Source organism: Hordeum vulgare, chromosome 1H (assembly GCF_904849725.1).
Source record: "Hordeum vulgare subsp. vulgare chromosome 1H, MorexV3_pseudomolecules_assembly, whole genome shotgun sequence".
Classification (NCBI taxonomy): Eukaryota; Viridiplantae; Streptophyta; class Magnoliopsida; order Poales; family Poaceae; genus Hordeum; species Hordeum vulgare.
Window position 1 is genome coordinate 228,803,280 of NC_058518.1, and position 11,805 is coordinate 228,815,084.

The following is an 11,805-nucleotide window of genomic DNA, read 5'->3' on the forward strand; positions in this document are numbered from 1 at the left end:
CACGGGGATATCGACCCCGAGCCCGTCCCTATCCGTTCCCCAGCTCTAGTTCCCCCCTGCTCTCGGGATCTCTCCTCCCTCCTTCTGCCACCATTACCACGAGCTCGAGCTCGAGCTGCCGCGCCTCTAGCCACAGGACACCCCTTCCGAGTAGTCCAGTAGCTTCGCCTCGTCGAACTGGTTCTCTCTGCAACGGTCAAAGTCTCCCCGAGCTCTACAACGTCCCCAACGCCATCGTCTTCAACCTTCGGTGCCGGCAAATCAACGGTGAAACGCCGGCAACAGCCCTTCCCCGAGCCGTCTAAGCCCTTCTCTGCACTCCCCGTGAGCCTGCGATCATTTCCCCTCTCCTTCCCCTCGGATCCGTGCCCCCTAGCCACTGGACCATCGAACCCGTACTCCGGCAGCCACCCTGGCTCGTCGCCGGCTTACTCCGGCCACCTATAGCCCTCCCTGAGGCCAGCGCTGGATGAGGTCGAGCCTAGAGATCACTCCAGTGCACTCAGCATCCTTTTCCGAGCACCACAACACGTTTTAGCATATCTCTGGCGAGGTTCTGCCGTGGATCTGGTCGCCGCCGGCCAGGCTCCGGCGAGGAACGACGTGGCCAACCTAACCGAGAAGTTTAAAGCCTAAACACTCACTGACAGTGGGCCCAAGGCCAAGTCAAACCCAATTAGGGGCTGGTCAGCGCGGGATTAGCCCCTGAGACGCTGAACAGTGGGTCCCCCCTGTCAGGTTTGACCTGATCAGGTCAGTTGACCTGCTGATGTCAGGCTGACGCAATAAAGGGGTTTTCCAGTATAAAAATAATTCCAAAAATGTTTAAAACTTCTAAAATTCATAGAAATTAATCTGTAACTCCAATGAAAATAATTTATATATGAAGAAGTATCAGAACAATTCAAGGAATCTGAATATGTCATTTTCAAACATGTTTGAAAATGTTAACGAACCCAAACATGTAGATTAATGAATAAGTTAATTCTTATAAATACTTTGTAGATGAAATTTGGCAAATATTTAAATTCCACTATAAATGACATGATCAAACACTGTTCTAATTACAAACCAGCAACCTAACATGTCATCCCATGCATGTTAAAAGCAAGTATATCTGACCATCAAGTCGAATCAATTAAAATGGTATCCGAGAATACCTCGTTTGAAGTGATATTTGAATGTGATTCAAATCAACTTCAAACCTAATACATGTTAGATATAATAGTATACAACCTTGCACCCTCATGCCATGCTCGTGCATCATCTTGATTGCATATGTTTGTTATTGATTGCTGTCATTCCTTTTGGTAGGCTCCGCTCCCCCGGATTCCACCGAATATCCGTCTGACGGATATTGTCCCTCCTCTGGGCAACAAGGCAAGCAACCATTTTTGATCATCCCGATAAATCCCATGTTCTTGCTCCTGCACTTACTTATTGCATTAGGATCAAATGCTTCAACTGCTTTTTCCACGTTAGTTGAACCCACTTCCTTTGCATGACCTATCCTTGTCACAGTAAATGCTTAGAGTTGTGTATGGTCTGTCATCTGGGAGATGAACAGAATTGCGAGAATGTGTTCGGTAAGCAAAGGTTGTGTGTTGAACCTGATTTGGTAAAGGTACCGGTGAAAGGCTGTGTAGGAGTACATGGCGGGTTGTTTCATTGGAACCGTCCTTAGGAACTGAGTTCCGTGTATGTAATCCAAGACGAGATACTACCACATGCTGGGCCCTGAAATATGACCCCGCTCGACTTATTAATCGCTTAGTACTCGGTCCAGGAGTTGCAAGTAGTTTCTGGTGTTTATAGTCATGCTGGAGGCCGTGCATGGTGTTGACCTGAGAGGTGGACTGTGATGCGGTAGGCAGTGGCACGGTGTACCAAGTGGCACCCGGATGGTGGGCTTGGGAACCCTGCGCACATCGTTTGGGGCCGTGGCGTAAACCTCGGCCGGACTTCCGTGCGGTTTACCCTCACATAGGCGATAGACCTGCACTAGGTACTAATATGGTTAACGGTTGTGGCCGACTCCCTCGCTGGGCTTCCGCTTGAAGGTTGCCGAGGTGCATGACGTGCACATGGCGATAAGTGGCGAGAGCGTGTGTGACGAAGTACACCCCTGCAGGGTTATGATCTATTCGAATAGCCGCGTCCGCGGATATGGACTACTTGGAGACATATGTTGTTCATAGATAACTTAAATGGCTACTCATAAAATTGTCAAGATAAGCGTGAGTGTCGTGGACGGCATTTCCGTATGGAGATGGAATGATTACACGATGGTGTATTTTTGTGGTGTTAGTGGACTCGTGTGCGAGAAATCAAGTTGTCAAAATTATTTAAAAATGCAAGTTGTGTAGCCACGAGTCAAATGCTGGCTTTCCGCATGAAACCCCACCATACCTTATTGATAATTTGCATGAGTAGTTAGTTATCCTAAAGTCTTGCTGAGTACCTCCGTACTCATGTTTGCTTAATAAATGTTGCAGAGGTTGCTAATGACCCTAATGGAGGATTCTTCATAGACATCGACGACGACGAGTAGCTGGTGTCCCAGCTACGATCTGGCCCTAGGTTGGGTCTATAGTATAGTCAGGCCATGTGCCTTCTAGTTTCACCTGTCTGTACTCAGACAGTTTTAAACTCTTTCGCTGGCTTGTAACTGAATGACTGCTATTATGGGTCGTGAGACCCTTACTGTGTAATATTATGTGTGTGGCTCTTTCGAGCCTCTTAAATAAAGCTTGTATGTTTATGGTTATGTTGTGATGCCATCGATGTATCTATACATATCGGTATGCCATGCGTACGTGTGTCGTACTTGATATGTATGGGATTCGATTACCTAGTCGTGAATTTTAGTAGCACTCCTTACAGGGAAATTCCCCTTTGTGATTCAACGAGCCATGGTAGCTCGCTACTGCTCCGGACACATTGGTTGACTCGCATGTGTCCTTCTTAGCTGTTGTGTCTGTCCCCTTTGGGGAAATGTCATGCGATGTAATGGAGTCCTTGTAGCTTGCTACGACTCGTCTACACTCGCTGGTGACCGACACCTGCTTTGTTGGGTCATGTATGCCTGTCCTTGTGCGGTACTGCCAATTTGGTTTATGACTAGACTTGTCGATCCGGGTTCTTTGACATTGGAATGCTAGCGACATTATTGCATACGTGAGTCAAAAGACGCAAACGGTCCCGGCTAAGGTAAGGCTGCAGCCGTGGAGTTAATCGTGTGTGCGACATTATTGGAGTTTACCTGACTCTGCAAATTCTGAAAAAATAGGAAAACTCATAGAAATTGCATATAAAAACTGTGTAACAATTTCTGATTTTTTTTTGAATTTCCAATAAAATTACATAATTCGTATACTGGAGGCAAAAGTTTCTGTTTTTGCACAGATTCAAACTAACTAGTTTCTACACTATCCCAAAGGCTTTACTTGGCACTTTATTGAAGTAAAATACACAAACCATGATTAATAAAGTAGATTAATCATGTGAACACACAAGAACATAATGTAAAAGCGTTGGGTTGTCTCCCAACAAGCGCTTTTCTTTAAAGGCTTTTTAGCTAGGCATGATGATTTCAATGATGCTCGCGATGGGAGCATCATGAAGCATATGAAAAGCACATTTAAGTATAAACCTCTTCCTATGCATAGGTACTTTGTGAGCAAAAAAAAGTTGGGAACAATAATCAACTAGCATAGGAAGCCAAAACAAGCATATCTTCAGGATTTTCTACACATAGGGAGGAAACTTGATATTATTGCAATTCCTACAAGGATATGTTCCCCCCTCATAATAACTTTCGGTAGCATCATGAAAGAATTCAACAATATAACTATCAGACAAAGCATTATATTCATGATGCACAGGCATAGAATTTTCTTTACTCTCCACATAAATATTTTTGTCCCCATTCATAGTAGTGGGAGCAAACTCAAGAAAATAACTATCATGAGACAATTGATTGACATAACCAAATTGAATATTAAAATCATGATCACAAGTTTCATGGTTATCATTACTCTTTATAACATACATGTCATCATCATAATCATCATAAATAGGAGGCATGCCATCATCATAATAAAATTTGTCATCAAAACTTGGGGGACTAAAAAGTTCATCTTCATTATGCATAGCATCCCCATGCTTGGAATACACGTCAATGGCAGCAAATATATTCTAAAATATTTCATTCTTATAAAGCATAGCATCCCCAAGCTAGTGGGTTTGCATATCATTAGCATAATCATCAATAGCATGAATAGCACCATAGTGTAACAATTATTATCATCACAATTTTCAATATTATAAGGAGTATCATTATCTTCCCAATCATCCTCATCACAACAAGTAGTAGGCACACCAAAATAATCATCAAGTGTATCATCATCCACACTATTTTCGTATTCATTCTCAATGATTATATGAACTACATTATTTGGGAGAGATACCTTTTTACCTAAACCTTCCCTTCTTTTCTTCTTCTTCACCACCTTATGTGTGGTTCTAAGTGATTTTTTCGAGCTTAATAAAGAGATTTGTTTGATGGAAAGCTCTTCCTTGCAACCTGATTCATCACGAGAAACAATAGGGGGATATTGGGAGACCTTTACCCTTTCATTAGTGTTCCTTTTATATTCTATTGTTTTCTCATTCTTTCTATAGTTGGCGATATAAGCATTCTCATTGCAATTCACTACACAAAACATATTGATTTCTTGTAGATTAGTTTCATTACCATTAGTGATAAGGAATATATCAAACCAATCATTTTTATGTGACAATTTGTCCTTCCCCAAAAATAAAAAAAGTTCATTATAGAGTTCATGGGAGATCAAATTATCACAATATTTGGAAACGGTTCGATCATAAAAAATACCCATTTGAAATTAAGATGACCAATTCTATTGCAAATTTCACATGTAATGGGATGAATAGAGCATAATTTTGTGACACTTTCACCTATCACTTTAAGCCACCAATTAGTTTGATCACCTGTATGCTTCTTGCACAAATCTATCGTCCCTATATGGCATGCCTTTGCAAATTTTATTCACTCCACAAAATTTGACATTCTTATAGGAAACCTTTTTAACTTCACTAGTGCAATCATCATTAGCATCATGTATATAAACAGAACTTGTACTAACAACATTGCAATCATGCTCATCATTCAAGGAACTCACATGAGCAAAAATTTCTAAACCAACTTTTTCACGGAAGACTTTAAAACGATGAAACCATTTAGGCAATGTAGACTCCATTTTTTGTAGTTTTATTTTATGAAAGCAAACTAGTGAGAAATAAGAAATTACAAGATTAATTGCAAGATCTAAAGATATACCTTCAAGCACTCCCCTCTCCGGCAACGGCGCGACAAAATAGCTTGATGTCTACTACACAACTTTATTCCTGTAGACTCGTGTTGGGCCTCCAAGCGCAGAGTTTTGTAGGCAGTAGCAATTTTACCTCAAGTGGATGACCTAAGGTCTATTAATCCGTGGGAGGTGTAGGATGAAGATGGTCTCTCTCAAGTAACACTGCAATCAAATAAAGAGAAATCCCTTGTGTCCTCATCACACCCAATACAATGGTAAATTGTATATGTGCACTAGTTCGGCGAAGAGATGGTGATACAAGTGCAATATGGATGGTAGATATAGGTTTTTGTAATTAAAATATATAAAAACATCAAGGTAAAAAGTGGCAAACAGCGAGAAAAACGTTGTATTGATGCTTGGAAATAAGGCCTAGGGTACATACTTTCACTAGTTCAATCTCTCAACAATGCTAACATAGTTGGATCCCTCAACGTGCAACAAAGAATCACTCCAAAGTTACTATCTAGTGGAGAACAATAAGATGAAATTGGTGTAGGTAGTAGAACCACCTCAAAGTTATTCTTTCCGATCAATCTATTCAAGAGTTCGCACTAAAGATAACATCAAGCTATCCTTTCCGTTCAATCTATTCAAGAGTTCATACTAAGATAACATCAATGATACATATCAATAGACCCTAATGTCACCTAGATACTCCAATGTCACCTCAAGTATCCGTAGGAAAATTATGCAACATACATCAAACAATTTCAGAGCTATGATATTCAATCAAACACAAAGAACATGCAAGGAGCACCCCAAGATTTCTATCAGAGAATATGGCATGAGAACATGCAATCAACCCCTATGCAGAGATCCCCAAGGTCACCGGAACCCGCAAGTTGATGCATCAACATATATCATGTAAATCAATAGAATACCCCAATGTCACTATGGGCACCCCATGCAGGACTTCCATCAAGTGCTGCCATACCAATATGCTCAATCCAACATGATGAGATCTTAAAAGAAAAGACTCAATTCATCACAACTAGATGGTAAGGGAAATACATCTTATGATCCAACTATATTAAAAAAGCTTGTGTTATTGAGATCGTGCCATCTCAAGAACACGAGTGAGATAAAGAGATTGAACACAGAGCTACTGGTATATACCCTCAGCCCCGAGGGTGAACTACTCCCTCCCCGTCATGGCCTCCGCTGGGATGATGAAGAAGGCCACCGGTGATGGTTTTGCCTCTCCGGTAGGGTACTAGAATCACTCTGGATTGGTTTTTCAGCGATACAAAGAGTTGCGGTGGTGGAGCGGAAGTTGTCTCTTTATTTCCGGGGTTTCTGGGATTTATAGGATTTTTCAGCGTTGGAATCACGTGCAACAGAGCCACGTGGGCCCCACAAGCCATTTGGACGTGGCAAAGGCCTAGGTTGCACCCTGTTGGCTTGTGCCTCCATGACAGCCTTCCTCTGGTGGTTCTTTCCTCCAATGTTGCACATATGTTCCAAAGAAAATCATAAAAAAGTTTTGGGCGATTCCGAGAACTTTCATTTTCTGCACAGAAAACAACACCACGGTAATTCTGCTGAGAACAGCGTTAGTCCGGGTTAGTTATAAATAAATCATATAAAGTGCATCAATACCATATAAAGTTATTATGAACATAGGCAAATATGGCATAAATAATTCATAAATTATCGAGACGTTGGAGACGTATCACTCATGCATCATCATCCCACCTCAGTTATGTGCTCAAGAGGCGGGAGTTGAAGAAATTGAAGAATGCGTGGACACTGGCTGCACCACTCCAGTGATCTCTGATGAATATTGGTAAATAGCTCACGCAAATTCGTCGCTGGACACTCCACTTCATTAGATTCCTTATTCCCCTACTGTCACTGAGGAAATTCATACTGGGTATGATGAACGTCCTACTCAGATGCAATCAATTCCAGAAGAAGTGCGAGTTGCATGAGCTGAAGAAACTTGTTGACCAAACTTCTATGTCAACAGAAAACTTGACTCAAGATATTGTTGCACCTGTTCCTCAGTCCACTACTAGCCATACTTTCGTTGATAAATCTACTCCGCATATTTCTAAGACTGAAGAAACAGTTGTTGAAGACCATGCACCTCAAATTCCTCAAACTGAGGAACCAGAAGTTGACATCATAACCAATAAGGCTACTGCTGATGAATCCATTGTTCAAAATCCTCAGTCAGCGGTTGTTGTGGCTCAAGTTCCTCCAACATAAAATGTGCCAAGAGGCCTTTTTGGGACATACAAGCCAAATCTTCAACCTAAGCCACTTCGGCCATACAAAGGTACAAAGCGACCCAAATTCCTCAAGGAGAATTTTTATGATGAACAACACTTCTTCATGGGTGCAATTCCGTATGACACTCTGAGGACAAGGTGCAAGAGGTTCTGGACTTCCACACAAGTGAAATTCTATGGTGATCTGTTCTTTGAGAAGAACAAACTCTTGCAGCACAGTAAAATTCCTCATGGAGATATGGAGTTCATTCCTTGCTTCACTCTAGTTCTAAGTGTTCTTCATGATGCTGGCCCCTTAACATTCTGCAAGGATATTTGTGACTGGAATGAAGAACTAATTCTTGAATTCTATGCAACATTGCATCTCGCTGGTGAAGTACAAGATATCAACACATGGGTACTTGACTGGATGACAGAAGGCACACACTACACTGCTCGTGCAATGGAATTTCTGCGCGTAGTCCCAGTTGGTATTCCCTCAAAAGGAGTGTGATGAATCTATGATGAACCTGAACTGCCAAATCATCTTATGCAAGTGCTGATGAAGCCATTGGCACCACGCAATGCTCCTAGAACCACATTCCTCGTCAAGGACTTGCTCTATTGTAACTCCCAAGATGTGATCCTATCCTTATTTTGGCGCGAGGGCCTTGACAGGGATAAAAGTGCATCTCGTTGTTTTGCAATAATGGATATCGTTACAAGTACATGTACTGAACAAATAAGTATATGGAATTGGCTTACACTCGCCACAACTACATCAAGTTCACATCAGTACAACAACATAATCAAACATCATGAAGAAGAGCAGGGTCTGACTACGGACGAAAAAAAACAATAAAAGAACGACGTCCATCCTTGCTATCCCAGGATGCCGGCCTGGAACCCATCCTAGATCGAAGAAGAAGAAGAAGCAGAAACTCCAAATATAACAATCATCGCGCTCACGTCAGAGTATCGCTTTACCTGTACCTGCAACGGGTGTTCTAGTAATCTGTGAGCCACAGGAACTCAGAAATCTCATTTCCAAAGATATCAAGACTAGCAAAGCTTAATGGGTGAGGTATGGTTAAGTGGTGAGGTTGCAGCAAGCGACTAAGCATTTATATGAGGTGGCTAACTTACGACTACAAGATTAAAGGGGGATGTTCTATGTATAACAGATCAGAACTAATAATGATCAAATGAATAGGCCTAATCACCTTCTTATGTCACACATAACCCCACCGTGTCCTCTTACGGATATAGAACTCAGGAGAAGAGACAGTCACGGTTATGCACATAGTTGGCAAGCTTTAATTAAATTTACTTCAGGTCGTCTAGAACCGTATGTTAGACAAAGTTTCCGTGTGTCCCTCTCCTGCAGCCGTGGCGAAAACCACCGGCGCTGCCTCGCTTGGTGCCCCATTGCCAGCTTATAAATAGGCTCCCCCCCCCCCCCCGTCGTTCAAGCACCTCATTCCTCTCCTCCCAACCTTAAATCGAGCCCCTAGCACCCCCACTTGAGCAAGGAGAGCCTCGTCTCGAGATCGACCGAGGCGCCGCCGCATCGGAACTCCGTAGATCTCGGGCTACAGGCTCGCTCTCGAGCTCTTCTCACTTCCCCTGTGACCACAACAAGCTCAGCAACCTCCTCCACCATTCCCCCGGGTTTCTCCCTGCTCAGAACATCCTTCCCCACTGCAACCCGAAACTCCTTCGCCACGGTCTCGTTGTCGCCGGTGACACAAGTCCTCCCCTTCGGTCCCTCGACCCCCTACTAGGTAGGCACAGACGCCACGAGCCCGTTTTTGTGCTCGCTTGGCCACGAGGACGTCGGAGCCGCCGTCGGTGTGAGACCCCTTCTCAGTGTCTGGAGGTGGAAGATGAACCCGACAGGAGGGTCCCACTTGTCGGTGTCCAGTCTTTCCCCCTCTCCCCTCTATGTCGCTGACTGTAGGGGGCCGCGCGTTAGGTTTAAACCTAAAGGACACGCGCGTGGGTGGCTGGTTGGCTAGCTGGCCGGTTGGCCATCTCGGCCGGCCGAGCTGGTCGCCAACCCCTTTTCTTTATTTTTAAATCTGGAGTCTTAGATAATTTCTACAAGATAATTTTTTTAATTAAATTCAAATATTTGTCCACCATAATTCCTCTAAAAATATGTAGAATTTATTAGTGTTGTTCTGGAATTTTTTTAAAGATTTTTATGCACAACATCAATTAAATACCAAGTTTGGGTATTTTTACCTCTTGTTGATGTGACTTTAAAAATACCTTTCTACTTCAAAAACAGAAACAAATGTTTTTAAAACTAAAGATATAATTTCTCAGAATAGTTTAACATTTTTAATATGAGTTTGTGCTCTATTTTTGAGTGTGCCTATTATTATTACTATTATTATTATTACAACGATAGATCACGCATTTGACGAAGGACTTGGACCCGAAGACCTCGAAGACCCCGGAAACCTAGCTGATCAAGGCAAGCAGCCCTTTGACCAGGTTTAAGAAAACATTTTTTATGCATGCCATGTTGAATACTTTATTCCGGTGCATATGATCATCAAATAGTCGGTAACCCCTCGGTAGGGTGTTCCCGATGGCTCCTTTGGAGCCCTTTCATTTGAGCATGACCCTACCACCTATGAGGGTCACGAAGATAAAATGTTGACAAGTAATGGTAGTGCTACGCATAAGATGAGCATATGCATGGTGATGATAACACTTAGGTGATATCAAAGGTTTTTCGAAAACCCCGTCGGGTGCCACTAATGCCCGAGGGTGATGGTGTTGAGCTAGATGACCACTTGAGAAAGAAGTGGTGTACCGGAAAGGTTTTGAGTGAGTGGTTTCAGAAATGGATTAGATTTATGATGTGTCGACCGTGCCAACCTTACATGTGCGACCACGATACCCCTTTATGGGATGAGGCCTTGTTTATTACTTTGGTCGGTGCTAACAAAGAGCATGCATTACTAGTGGAGGGAGTAATATGGTCACTCTCGTGACGGGGTCATACCAGGTAGGTCGACTATGTCGTTTTTACGTGTTCCGGGCACGTCGTTGGTCCCCACATGGATGATACGATCTGGAATTAGTGCTTGTAAGATGTACATCATGTGGGCTGGGTTCCAATCGAGTGGACTCTTTGTCTAGCATCGTGAGGGGAAATGCATTGATCGGGTACTTACCTCGGGTATATTATATACCACGAGTCGTGGATGACACGAAAGTTTCCCGAATCTCGTAGGTACAGCGCGCAACCTCTGCAGAGTGTAAAACTATTCGAATAATTGTGTCCATGGTCAAGGACAGTTGGGTAATCCTGCTTAAACTACGTCCAGTCGTTTCTGCATAAACTATGTGTGTGTGTATAAAGTTGTTATCTGAGTAAGATGATATGACAAGTCTGGTGACTTGGCATATAGGGGTGAATCTATGGTGTTCAACCCTCAGCAGATATGTTGATATTTGTGACCTGTTCTTATTAATACCATCTAGATATAATGAATGTCCATACAAGCAATTGATCATGCTTATTTTAAATCAAAACTTGCTTTCTGCAAAGGCTTTATATTACTTTATTATCATACCAACTACATGATCCATATCATGCGATGTTTGCGAGTACATTCAATGTACTCATTGGCTTGTCATTGGTTATTTGATTGACCAGACATGGAGGAACTAGAGTATGGAGAAGAATTCATCGTCGGAGATGGACACGCGAACTAGGACGCTTCCCAATCAGAATGCGTGTTGGTTAAGGCTGATGGCATGGGTTCCCATTTACTACCAACTATTCCGCTAGTAGTTGTGTTTGTGTGATTGGCCTTCTTGGCCCTATCTATGTAAGACTTGACCGTGATGGTTCTTTATTCTATCAGACATTAATTTTGGATGTAAGACTCTTGTTATTCAGTATCTGTGTGTTCAGTGAGAATTGATCATTGGGATAACTATGCACGTGCATTCGGCGATCTCGACACGTAAGCCGGGGTCCCCACAGACTTGGATGAGAATCACCAACATTGGAAAGAATTTAAAAGATGAAAAGGATATGATGAACACCTATAGCTTGAATTGAATCAACCAGAAAAGAGAACAAGAATGAAAATGATGAACTCAGAACTCCTGAGAATCTTCACAACGAATCACCGGAAAAAAGATAAAAGAAAAAAGATAGCGGAAGC